Source organism: Vulpes vulpes, unplaced genomic scaffold (assembly GCF_048418805.1).
Source record: "Vulpes vulpes isolate BD-2025 unplaced genomic scaffold, VulVul3 Bu000000627, whole genome shotgun sequence".
NCBI lineage: Eukaryota > Metazoa > Chordata > Mammalia > Carnivora > Canidae > Vulpes > Vulpes vulpes.
In genome coordinates, this window is record NW_027325667.1 from 1,313,776 (window position 1) to 1,328,123 (window position 14,348).

General features: G+C 40.4%; 1 pseudogene; it reads left to right on the top strand.

Moving 5' to 3' along the window:
- Positions 1-692: 692 nt before the first annotated feature.
- Positions 693-14,348, top strand: part of LOC140596349 (transmembrane protein 19 pseudogene) — a 32,114-nt pseudogene continuing 18,458 nt past the window's right edge.

Below are 14,348 nucleotides of genomic sequence, written 5' to 3' on the forward strand. Positions count from 1 at the left end.
TCATGATCTCAGCGTCCTTGGATAGAGCCCCTGGGTTGGGCTCCCTGCTCAGCAGGGATTTTGCTTCTCTCTCTGTCTCTCCCCTCTGCTCATGTGCTCACTCTCTCAAATAAATAAATACAATATTTGAAAATAAAATAAAAAAGAAGAGGAAGAGAGAAAGATACATGCACAAGGAAATGCCATGTGAAAACACAGAAAGACCGCGGTCATCTGCAAGCCAGGAAGAGAGCTCTCGCAGGAACTGAATCAGCAGGCATCTTGATCTTGGATACCCCGGCCCCCAGAACTGTGAGAAACAAATAAATGTCCCTGGTATTTTGTTATGGAAGCCTGAGCTAAGACTCCCATGCAGTGTTTTCACTTAGTGAAGTACTTCCACCAGCACAACACACAAGCCACCAGGCATTCCCTCATTTCCGTGACTGAGGGGATCATGGCATGTTCTTACATTTGGATTTAGGAATATTTGTGCCACTGAGCACGGCACCCGATTACCTACTCAGTGCCTCACAGCATCCTACAAGACTAGCTGTCAAAATGTTCTACCATCTTCCCCTGGTGAAGCACAAACAGCTCTGCAAATTCCGACATCACACTACAGTACGTCTGCATATCTCAACACCTGAAACCTCACACTGTATCTGTATTTTTTAGCTTAATATGCACGTGCAGCTTAGCTTCTTCACACGATGATGGCAAACTTTTCCACGTGCTGCCAGGATCACTGCAAAGTGTTGGGCACCACAGGCATACAGCAGGACAACCCACCTGCCTGCACCGTCCTGCCTTATAACGGGGGTACAAGCAGTTCTACCTTTTCCCAAATGCCTAATGATATCCATCTTCAGAGATACATGAGCGTTAAACACACAGGTAACAATGCTCTGTCTACAGGAAAACTACGAAGCAGAAAATCTGACATTACTCCTACGGTACACGGGCAGCTTTTTAATGTAAATCGTGGGCATGCATATTGCAAACTAATAAGGTACAACAAACAGGAAACAGAATAATCCCTCCCAGTCCACAAAGCGATTCCTTCTAGAAAGTAAGAGGAAAAAACAAGGGCACAAAACACAAGCTGTGTAAGCACAAAGGACAGAGAGAGAAACTGAAAATAACTCTGAGTTCAAAAGCATCTTCTTTGGGTCAGAGCTAAAAGATAAATAAATAAATAATTTTTAAAATTTCTATAGTCAACAAATACTGTATCCGCCACACATTCATTTAGCTCAGATGATGAATACCTACAAGGAACAACATGTATATTCAAATTCAGATGAATATCTGCTAAGGAGCTTCAGAGAACAAGCAAAAATGACATCTACTATTGGTTCAAAAATCTGTTCAATTGTTTTCAAAACTCTCATCCTCACTTTCAAAAGATAAAATATGGGGAAGCGTTTGTAATGACTAAGATGCTATAAAGCTCAAAGGAATAGCTTTGCTTGTATCTCCTCCTACACCCTGTTCAACTCAAGACAGAACTTCATCAGGCTGTCACCCTTCTCTCTCCCACCTGCAGCTCTATCACCCGCCATCCTGGTAGAAAATACATATTCTGGGACGCCTGGGTGGCTCAGTGGTTGAGCGCCTGCCTTCAGCTCAGGGCATGACCCCGGGGTCCCGGGATCAAGTCCTGCATTGGGCTCTCCGCAGGGAGCCTGCTTCTCCCTCTGCCTGTGTCTCTGCCTCTCTCTGTGTGTCTCAAGAATAAACAAATCTCAAAAAATGCATATTCTGACAAGCCACTAGGAAACCACATAAACTCATATGATTTAACTGTGTAACTGTAAAGTATTTACGTTTAGTACTGGAAGATCTTGAGTCTTAGTCGCAATCATAGAATGCATTTTAACAGAGTTGGCACATGGAAGGAAAGGAAGGATTTCATATAAGTGACTTGAAGTAAGGTAGCATGGCACCCTGAGCTTGAAATCCAAGTTTGGACAGGATAGATACAGCTACTCTTCAACTAGAGAAAATGGCTCAACCACTCAGAGGGGGGCAGATGATCTGGGCCTGGAATATCCTGTCATTTGCTACTCTTTATATTGCTTCTTCAAAATTCATCCTCAGCCTAGTTTGTTGACTGAATGGACTGATCAATGAAAAATTGACCAGCACATCAAAAAATTGTGTTGCCAAACTAGTTTAAGCTTCCTGTTCCCTCTCACTTCTTAAAATTTCCACACTTCTCGGGTGTTACAAGCCCCTCAGCTCTCTATCAGAGGTCACCAGAACACAGTCTTCTGTCTCTACCATCCATATTCGTGGAGGGAGGAGGGATGTCAGTTTCCCCAAAGGTCAGTTTCCCTTTGCCCCATAACCTCTTACACTCTCTTTGGTTTGGGGGATTCACATGTACAAGCTACCAGCACCCCAGGAACCGCTCAACTGTTGCAATGAGAAACACAGAATCACTATATAATTCATCACACAATCTTCCAGCTAAATTTAAAAAAGGGGGGGGGCTGTCTCTGAAAGTGCTACAAGCATAAGCAAAACCATGATTAGCATATCCACTCGAGTACCTAAAACTTCACTACTGACTAAATAACATACCCACTGAGAGGATATGAACTTGCCTTCTGAACTTCCTTCAAAAGTTTTGAGAATAGGGGACAAATTAAAGTTTTTTTCATAACTTTACACACGACTTCATCCTATTGGAAGCCTACAGTTAGAGTGATAAGAATTCTCTGAAAACTTCTTCAAATATTTAAGGAAATATGTTCAAAAAACAGAAGCCAGCTACAGTTCACACTTCTAAAACTGTTCTGATAAAGCCTTCCAGGCGCCAGACTCAGCAGCCCACTATGAGAAAAAATAATATTCTGGGGACATTTCTATAGACTTCAATCCGTGAGGAACAATAGGGCTTCGTTTTTACTACTCTTTTAAGCAGCACATATCTTTGCAAAAAGAAAAAAATAGAACTTTTTTGGGAGCCAATTTGATATGAAACAATTTTTGAAGTGATATAAAGAAATAACAGGAATTACTTCCAGTGATGGTATCCTCTAAGTGATACCCAATGGCATGGAATATAGCAGTATCTTTACAACCAGTAGGGGAATGAGCATTTCATAATCATATTAATAATGGAGGTCAGACAAGAAAGTTTTACAGACAAGAAAATCTTTTGACTCCAGCTCATCAAAAAAAGAAAGCCAAAACCCTGCTTTTGAAGCACATCACAAATTTCAGGGAATACATTTTATACTGAACTGCTTGTCATGATAATGCTTCCCAAAGCATTTTTACATTTATTATCATATCACAATCATGAAAACACTGTAAATGTTGATCCTAATGAGCAAGTGACCAAATAGGGACACATGCAAGGTCACAGGAGAAAGCAAACAATTTCATTATGTGGATCCCAGAATCCAGAACCCTAATTCAGTATTCCCTTCAGAAGTGCCCAGTTCCCAAAATCCACAAAAAGCAACCAAACCAATCCTAGTTCATGAACCACTTTTGACAATGAGAACAAGACTACACATAGCCCATCATGATTAATGGAGTATTTACTATGTGCCAGTTATTGGTCCTAGGATTTGAGAATCAATGATAAAAAGACAGATGATCAGTATGGAATGGGGGTGGAGAGATACATAGTCCTAGGTGACCAGAGAGAAAGGTACATGTACCCAGTGGGTACACACAGAATATGATAGGTGTAATACATGTATGGGGACAGCTGGGGGGCTCAGTCGGTTAGCCCTCTGACTTGACTTTGACTCAGGTTGTGATCTCAGGGTCCTGGGATCCAGTCCCCATGGAGCTCCATGCTCAGCGCAGAGTCTGCCTGAGAATCGTCTCTCCTCTCCCTCTGACCACACCCCCCCCCACTTGCTCTCTCTTTAAAATAAATCTTTAGAAAAAAGAAATATATATATGTATCTATATCAGATCTGTGAGGTAGAAAATCATATATTTGCTTAAGAATGACATCCTAACTTGCTTTTCCCAAACATCCTGAAACACTGCTTCAGCAGCCACACAGAGGATGACTATGGCACATATGCAGAGCTTCCACCTGTGAGCCCCAGCTGCGGCAAACACCTGACCTGTCGCACACAGGTCCTGAGACAGTACAGGAGAGTAATTATGCTTCATGGGGAGAAAGCAAAGGCCAGAATTAGAGAAAAAATATGTTATCTTTATTATTTAACAGTAGAGATTGCTAAGATGTTGGAGGTTCACAAATATACTAGGTTCTCTGCTATGTATATGAGGTCCATAGTTTCTTTTTTTTTTTTAAGGTTTTATTTATGCGAGAGAGAGCAAGCGCACACCCAAGCAAGTGGGGGAAGGGGTGGAAGTGGAGGGAGAGGGAAAGAATATCAAGCTGACGCTGCATGAAGCATGGAGCCTGACACAGGGCTCAGTCTCACGATCCTGAGATCACGATCTGAGCTGAAACCAAGAGTTGGAGGCTTAACTGACTGAGCTACCTGGACACCCCAGGGTCCACAGTCTCTTAATCTGCCTTCAAAACAACCTGAAAACACAGGGATTATCTCCCCTCTATCAACATTGGCACTCAACAGTAACGTAACCACTTGCTAAAAAAAAAAAAAAAAAAAAAAAGGAAAAGTTGAGATATGAACTCAGTCAAGTCAGGATACGACTATTAAATGCTCCCTCCACCATTTGCTCCATTGCCATAGTTACTACTGAAACCCACAAAATCAGCGACCAAGAGAATGCTCCCTTAAAGAGGAAAAGGGAACAGATTTAACTATTAAGTTTTAGAATTATTCTTCAAAAGTAAGAATAAAATGAGGAATAAACTGATAAAATACAGCAAAGCGTAATATAACTACTTTAGAAAAATAATATAAATTAATATGAAATGGAGCATAAACCAGTTGAGAAATATGCAAAAGATACAAAAAGAAAATTTACAGTAGAATTACAAATGCATCATAAACTTATGTAATATTTAACCTCAGCCATAGTCACAGCAAAGAAAATTAAATCTCAGGAAAACACAATTTTCCCCCTAATTGGAATGTGCCGCCTGGGTTTTTGTTTTGTTGTTTTGGGGGGTTGTTTTTGTTTGTTTGTTTGTTTTGTCTTTAATTATAATACTCAGTTGTTAAAATCATGGGAAAACTGGCACACTTCTGTCTTGCCAAAGGAAATGTAAATTATATAACCTTTCTGCAGGACACATTGACAACATGTATCAACAGCCTTGAAAACACTCAGTTCTATGAAGTAATCTACAGAAAATAGCCTGATGAAAACTATTTAGCTTTAATCACGGTATCATATATACTACCAAAAAATGAAAATGCCACCAATGTCGCAAAATAGGAAGTTATTTAAGTAAATGATGTTACATAAAGGTATGGAAAACAGACACTAAAAATGAATACAAATTATATGAAAAAGGCTGCTTTACATGTTAAACAGTAACAAGACAGAATATGAGGACTCTTCTAAATTTAAAAATGTATATGGATCAGCATTTCTACTAAAAACAGTCATTTCTGTGGCTTCACATCATGTATGAACTTTAGCTTCCTTTCATCACTCCTGCATTTTCAATTTTTTATGATCATGCATTACTTTTGAAAACAATAAAAGAAGAAAACAATATTCAAAAAAGAGAAAAATATTTCATTAATATGCTGCACATTCTCAAGAAGACACCAACTTGCTAAAACTACTCAATACATCTCTTGAATTTAAGAATGGAGAAAATCTAGCTGTAGCACTGAAGAGGATACATGTAATAGACACTCAATAAAGAACGCATGTTGTTGATTTCAGTCAAGCATTCAACTAATTAATGAAATTTATCCCAAAGCAAAAATATAGTATTCTTCTCAAATTTAAAGGCATGCTTTTCTTTTTTTTCTGTGTAATGATGTAATACATAACAACTATTATATATTTGGTGGGCAGATAATATACAAAGAGCAAAACACTTGAAACCCTGTCATAAGCGCTATGTTGTGTTTGTATAGGTGTATATACGGGTATGTGTGCTGGGTATCATATTCAATATAATTCACTGCCTTGCTTTTCTTCTTAACCCTTAGTGTTAAAAACACTCCCCAGTTTCTTGGAAGAGATAATTCCTAACTGTTATCATGTTCCTTCGGATAGAGGTGTCATAATATATTTATGCATTTATGGTGGATGTAACATTATTACTCTTTTGGAACCCAACTCAAGCCAAACAGTCTGATCCACACACTACCAGCCCCAGGCTTCCTGTGACACCTTCCATGACCTGGGTAAACATGACATGATTTCTACTGTCTCTGAGACTTTTCAGATGATGCCCATTTCACCTTTCTGCTTTTCTGGAAATCTCTACCTCCTTATACAGTGACTCAAAACAAAAGAAAAAATCCACACCAGAATCAGCACCAATGAGGGCGGTGTTAGAGACAAGACACTGAATTTTGGCTTTTTTGTATTTGGGAGAGTTGGTTTGCTGCCAAAAACGTTGCTATTCTTGGAAATTAAATTATTGCATTACTGAAAGTAATGACTGCTAGGTTACTCTAATGTTTGAAAGTCCAAACAAAATATTTGAGAAAGAAGAATAACATTTATTTTAAGAAGTAAGCTTTTATAAGGTTGAGTAGTCATGCTCGGATTCAAATAAAACTTAGAAATTCACTTTTTTCTTCTTTCTTGACAGAGTCTGTTATTGCTCCTATTAAAAGTTAAAACATTAAATGCCAACCAAACTCAAATTATCTACACTGGGATAGAAAGTACCTTATAGATAACAGTTCGCATGAGATCATTATTTATATATAGTTTGGGAAGTCAGATTTTGACATTGTCCCTTTTATACCCAATTCCTACCACTTACAAGGCCATCCAATTATTGGTAGTCAAAAGTCTAACATGGAGAGTAGGGAGGAAACACCGAGAATGAGTTATTTTAAAGTTGGCAATACATAAATCAGCTGAATTTCATGGACCGTACTCTCTATAAATCAGCCAAGGCATTGGACACTCCCCTGATAATTTCTGATACAGTGTCAAAATACCATAAAATATTTAAAGAGCTCAACTTCTAAGCAAAATACTATGGAAGCTATTATATTAAGAATTCTACAACCAGAATTCTTTATAAACCATGTCAGTGAGGCACACTTCTTGCCTACTTCTGATATTTTTTCCAGGTAAAGGGAACTTAATTCATGTGATATTCTGGCCTCCCTCCAACCCTTCACTTTCTCTGTTTCTGAAAAATAAAGGAAGCACCTTGGCTAGTTCCTTGCTTCTTCCTCTAGAGATCTTTCTGCCTACAGAGAGACAAGGCTAGGCTCTAGGGCTCAGATCAGCTCTGTCCTGCAGGAAGAGAGGAAGGCCAAGGTCCTGTGATGACAGAATTAAATTATATCTATTCTTCATCATCTAATGCTAGAAATTAAGCATCTCACTTAGTAATATATCTGTATGATACAAAATTTGTGGAAATTTTGACACTTATATTTAACCAAACATACTTGGATCACTGCTTACGTTGAGCCAAAAAACAGGAAGGTCTTATTATAACACGTATTTTACTCTGGTAACTTACAATTAGAGTTCCCACAACAACACATAAATTTGAATATAAATAACCGTATTTATTGTCAAAATGTTTTTTTTTGACTTAAGATAAATTAGTCTCTTGTTACACAGGTCACATTCCATTAACAAATTTTAAGGTATATCTAAACATTATTATAAAAATTATGCTGCTAAAGATCATGTTTTTTCTTTGAAGGAGCTGGGCATAATCAAACCCACAGGAGCTAAGCTCTTTACTAAAGGTACCCAGAGTAAGAAAACAAGTGAAAATTACTATTTATTGTCAAAAAAGGTACCAGTACACACACTTTCACTTCAAAAAGTTGATTTTTAATGGGGGGAGTGGGTCTTCTCTTTAAAGAATAAATTCAACCTTTTAAGGTTTCTTTCCTTTTTGTTACATTGCTATTATGCTGGGATTCATGCCCTGTGGTTCCAAACAGAGGACAGATTTAATATGTGACCTCACAGAAAGGGAGGCCGTGTTTCTTCAACTATCTATAATATTTTTTGTATGAATCTTGTAGAAAACTTGATATTAACCAGATGAATAGTACACAACACTAATAGAGAATATCAAAATTTTATAATTTCTGACTCTTTGATTGGCATCTTTTTTAAAAATAATGGTGCTGGGAGATATAATTTACTTCTCTTTTAGCTTAACTAATATATATTTTAATATGTAAAGGACTGGTATGTTGTAGATTAGAGAACTTAATATACCTCATATGAAAATCTGCACAATAAAGTAACATTACAATAGGAGTAGGGAGAGAATATATACATTTAATAGCCTTTGTTAGAGAGAGGCCTATATAACATATTTAATAATACACAAATGAAGCATAAGTATCCATCTTGCAATGAAACGCCGGGACACCTGCACCCTGATGTTTATAGCAGCAGTGTCCACAATAGCCAAACTGTGGAAGGAGCCTCGGTGTCCATCGAAAGATGAAGAATGGATAAAGAAGGTGTGGTTTATGTATACAATGGAATATTACTCAGCCATTAGAAATAACAAATACCCACCATTTGCTTCGATGTGGAACTGGAGGATATTATGCTGAGGGAAATAAGTCAATCAGAGAAGGACAAACATTATATGGTCTCATTCATTTGGGGAATATAAAAAATAGTGAAAGGGAATAAAGGGGAAAGGAGAAAAAATGAGTGGGAAATATCAGAAAGGAAGGCAGAACATGAGAGACTCCTAACTGTGAGAAACGAACTAGGGGTGGTGGAAGGGGAGGTGGGGACTCTGGGGGGGGTGACCGGGTGACGGACACTGAGGGGGACACTTGATGGGATGAGCACCAGGTGTTATTCTAAATGTTGGCAAATTGAACACCAATAAAAATAAATTTATAAAAATAAATAAATAAATAAATAAGTACCCATCTTAACATGCAGATACAGATCTCTTGTGTCTACGCAAATGTTTATAATTTACAAGCCACTTACACTTTCAATTAATCCTGAAATAAATCTCCTCAGATATTCTATCCTTTTGTACCCATTTTACTGCTGAAAACCAACCAACAAAAAACTAAGGTCTAAGTAACACATAAATGGCCAACGTCACAGCTAAAGAAGAGACAGAGCTGGGATCCACCCAAAGCCAGCACTCTGGCTTTGAATATATATATATATTCATTGTGGGTCAGAACCCAACTTTTTTCTCTAGAAATATATTTGTGACAGGAAATGACAATTAATGGAATAATAAGTTTCAATAGATGTAATTCATTTTACAGATCACTTTCAGGAACCTCACCAAGGGATACATGTGAATATGTCTCTAAGATGAAAAGCTTCTAGGAAGCACTGTTTGTAATTTATCAAAAACTAATTGATACAGAATATAACTTCAATATCCTAATATAGCTAAGACATTTCCTACAAAACAGTTATCCGAGATATGGAGCTTGAGATCATACTTAACAGCTCAGTGATCAAAAGATAAACAACTGGAAGTGTCATAACTACACATTTTTGTTACGAGTCTTCACATTTTTAATGGACTAAAAGCACAGTAGGATAAAATACTTCTGTGACTTTCCTGTGTTAAGAGGTACTGTTTTTTTTTAATAATAAATTTATTTTTTATTGGTGTTCAATTGAGGTACTGTTTTTGAACATAATTAGATTCATTAAACCCAACCAGGCAGCTTATTAATCAGTAGGCTAGATTGGCAGACAATGGGATAGAAACTATTTATCTATGACACATTTAATATTTTACATTAATACAAAAAGCTGTTGCTCTGGCATATAATCAGATAAACTTGAAGCCAGCAACAAGTATCATGAACTGTTCCCACTCAAATTAACTTTTCACCTACATTCACATAACACTTTTGACAAAGCTTATGTTCAGGAGAGCACCACCTTTATAATTATATGTCAAAAGTAATGTTATATTTGAGAATATGGTAACTTCATTTTTAATTTTAAAGGTCATTATGAAAGTGACATTATCCTTAGAAATTATTTAACAAAACTATAAATTGCATTTTCCAACTAATTTCATTTGAATTTCATTTTCTCCCTGATGAACCATTTCACTGGGAGAAAGACTTGGCTTGTATTCTACTGTGGAGGATGTGAAGTTGATGGAAATATTTTTTTTTTAATAGGGTATTATTATTTTTTTTAATTTTTATTTATTTATGATAGTCACAGAGAGAGAGAGAGAGAGAGAGAGAGAGAGAGAGGCAGAGACACAGGCAGAGGGAGAAGCAGGCTCCATGCACTGGGAGCCCGACGTGGGATTCGATCCCGGGCCTCCAGGATCGTGCCCTGGGCCAAAGGCAAGCGCCAAACCACTGCGCCACCCAGGGATCCCGGAAATATTATAATTTGACAGTGCATGACTTTTATTACAAACAATGAAAACATTAGTGACATCTATAATGATTAGGTTGTACAACTACACAAACATTCACCAAATTAAATAACTCCTTTCTGCAAGACTATGACAATTTTATTAGGGCAACAACCTCATGTACTTACTACAATTGCCATTCAATCAGGTACTATCATTTTCAATCCACAACATGACATAAAACTCACATATACAACACGTATAGTGCTGCTCATGCTCATCAGCTGCTCTCTGCATACACACATAAGCACAGAACAGTGTCTACTAGTCCTTTAAGTATCGTGTTTAAAACTCAACAGTAGACTCAAAAGGAATAAAGAAAAATGAACGTCTACCCCATTTATTGCTTCTTTTTGAAAGAAATTTTATATTAAAACAAGGCAGCAAGTACAACAGTGTGTTCAAAGTGCTCTTGTAAAGTTTTCTAGATGTGAACAAGCTGAAACTAACACAATATAGGTAGAGCTAATCAATCGCACTGTTCAGTTAACTCAAGCCGTATGGAGCTTGCTAGCCTTCCTGCAACACTGAGACTTGCTAGCTGTGTAATTACAGGCCTCCCAAATCTCACCATCTAACTCCAAACGCAAGCATCTTCATCCAAGTCCTGAGATCCTGTGACCCACAGGGCAGTGAGGACGCCACTTAACATTTTCCCCAAAACATTGAAAATGGATTCTGCATGTGGCAAAGAGAATTTAGGGCAGTTTAAAGCATCCAGTCCACACTGGAGGATGCCCGCCCCTACATGTCATACTTCTCAGGGACCGAGCTCCCCATGTCATGCCCAGGTTCATCCTTGTAATTCAACCTAAGTCTTATCAAACACTCCTCCGTGGGATTTTAGAAGCGGTGCAGCCAGAATGCCTTTTAATCCTGGAGGTGAATTACTAACTGCCAAGAGAGGAACTGGTCTACCACCGGACGCAGCCGAGCTGATGGAAAGATGCACAATGAGACAACTCCTGGGTAGTGTGACCAGCTCCCTATTTTCATCGAAGTCGGTGCAGAAAATTGCAAGCACCTTAAATATTGGTCATATAGCTCCGAAAAGTGAAAATCTACGCATGTCAGGCCCCACAGTATGCTTGTAACATGTCCCTTTTCTCCACCAACATCTTTGCTTGATGACATTAGGCATGCATGTTAACAGCACCTTTCAGGGCCAAAGCAAATCAGATCAGATCAACCCAAGCACACAAGGGGAACAAAACAGCTTGGAATCACAACCTGCTCCTCTTTTTTCTGTGTTTCCACACCCTTCACTTCCCTCCGTGTACATCTCAGCACAACTTTAGGCATTCTGGAAGTAGCTGATCTTTGTTGGAAACACACACACACACATACACACACACACACACACCCCAAATCCCTAAGACTGCTTCCCTACCACACGACTTGGGAAGCTGCATCACCTCTCTAGTGACTTGATTCTGAACGTAGCGGCTCCAACCAGCTGAGCAGCAATCGATGCAAACGCATCACACACCAGAATAAGAGCAAGGTCGGTGAAAAGGGAAAGCAGCTTTGCTCTCAGCCACTAATTACCTACCACCCGAATACCGCGTCGCAAGCTCCCACACACAGACAGGGAGCTGCCCTTACCAGACACCACTGGGCGCAGTGCTGCCCTTGCACAAGTGTGCAGAGGTGCTTGGAGACTCAGTATCCCTCCCTTGTAGAGGAGAAAAGTCTGACTTAGAGACAAGGGAAACACACACAGGCCCCAAACTGGTGGGTCTTATGGATGCAGAATTCCAGCCTAGAACCTCTTGGGTCCCATCTTGACTTCCTTGCCATCTGCAGGATATCCATGGTGTCCTGAATCCTCGTGGGCTCCAAGTCAGGCCCTTTATCACTGTAGACATGTACCAGTGAGGAAACGGGTCTGCCCCTAAACACATTCCTCTGCATGCTGTGGAGCTCTGGAAACTTGAGGAAACAATGTGTTAATGAAGGCAAAGTCTTCTTGGGTTATTTTACAGACAATCCTCCTCAGAAATTGGCGATAATTAGCATTCTGGCTATTTTTCCAAGGCTGAATTCCTCAGAGGTGAAGCAGTGCAACTTTGCAATACCTGAAGCAGAAATAATTTATGTTATGAGCACAGGGAATCATCAAACAGCCACCAAAGGGCATCCACTTAGAAGCTGGGGCCCAACCTTGTAAGACAACAAAGCAAACCACGCTCATGCCCTCTCCGGAGGGAAAGTCCAGGACAGCTCCTGGCTCAGGCAGATTGCCAACCCGTCCACACACGGAGGAGCAGTACCTCCAGTTAGAGACGGTGGAGAGGCCCTCACCTCTGAACAGAGCCAGTGGAGCAGAGCAGGAGATGGGCCTCACGCCCCGACTCTGGGTTCCTGTTCCATTGTCCCCTCAGATGGAAAAGACATTCTGAGATGCATCTTGTTCCTCCTGGATCAGCTTCCTTTTGTTATTGTAACAACTCCAAATTTAGTTCCTTAAGACAAAACAAAATTATGCTCCTACAGTTCTGGGGGGGGGGGAGGGCAGAAATCCCATTAGCACCCTCTGGGGGCAGGAATTGTGGTGTGGCCAGGCTGCCTTCCTTCTGGGGGCTCCCTTGCCTTTATCAGCTTTCCAAGGCACCTGCCTTCCTTGGCTCCTGGCCCCAACACTCTAATCTGCACTTCTGACAGCAAATTTCTTCTCGGACTGATCCACCTGCTGTCCTCCCTTGGGAGGCTTTAGGGTCAAGTCCATGTCCTTGTCTCTTTCAGATTTGGGAAGCCATTGGCATTTCTCAGCTTGTGGCTCCTTCCTTGGCCTTCAAGGCAGCAGCAGAGCGTCTCCAAATCTCTCTCCCCTTCCAGCCCCCCACCTCTTTTCTCCTCTCTCCCCCAGATGTCCTGTTACTGCTCCTCTTCTGCCACTGCCACCTGAGGAGGTGCTCTTGGGCATGGCATGGGCATCAGCATTGAGAGTGTGAGAAATGTGTGAGTGTGCGTGTGAGACAATGTGTATAGTATAATGTGTGAGCATGTAAGCAGTGTGTGTAATGTGGCCAAATGTGAAAGCACGGGTAACTGTGGTGAGAACATGAGTGTGTGGCATGTGAGGGTGTGAGTGTGTAGTGTGGTATGTGGGTGAGTGAAAGCATGAGTAAGTGGCGAGAATGTGTAATTATGGTGTGTGAGAGCATGTGAGTGTAAGGATATACCATATGTGAGAGCATGAGTAAGTGGCATGGGGGCATGAGTGTGTAAACGGCGTGTGTAGTGTGGTATGTGGATGTGAGAGCATGTGAGTACATGAGTAGTGTGTGAGAGTGAGGGTGGTGCAAGCCTGCAGGTGGGCAGTGCATCCTAGTGCACATGGTGGAGCGAGCCGACTTCAGCACGTGTGGTCTCCACACAGTAAGAAGCCACCTACCCAGACTCTTCTCTCCGCCAGACAAAGCTGCTTCACCTGCCATCCAGCACGAGCGCGCACTTCCCTGGTTTGTCCTCCTGCCTCCTTCTCAGCTCCTCCTCCGTGTCCTTTCATCTGTTATCACCTTCTCGATTTGGACTTCCCTAACCACACCTCCTCCCTTCGCCATGGGTGACCTTGACCCACAATATGGCTGGCATTCATGGCTGTTTGCCCACTGAAAATGCTCAAATTCTCCTGGCCTCAACCCGGTGATCCCATCTGACTCAATACACCTGCTCGCCTGAGCTGAAGGTATTTGAAACTTGCCATATAAAAGAAAAAAAAAAAAAGCTAAAATCAGGATCTTTCTTCCCAGAAATCCCCACTCCTGATCTTACCCACCTTGGGGAAGTGGTAAGTGGAAAAAATCCCTGGAGTCAACCTTGGCTTCTTTCTCTCATCCTCCCTCCAACTCACCAGCAGGTCCAGTTGACTGTACCTGCAAACTTAACCCAA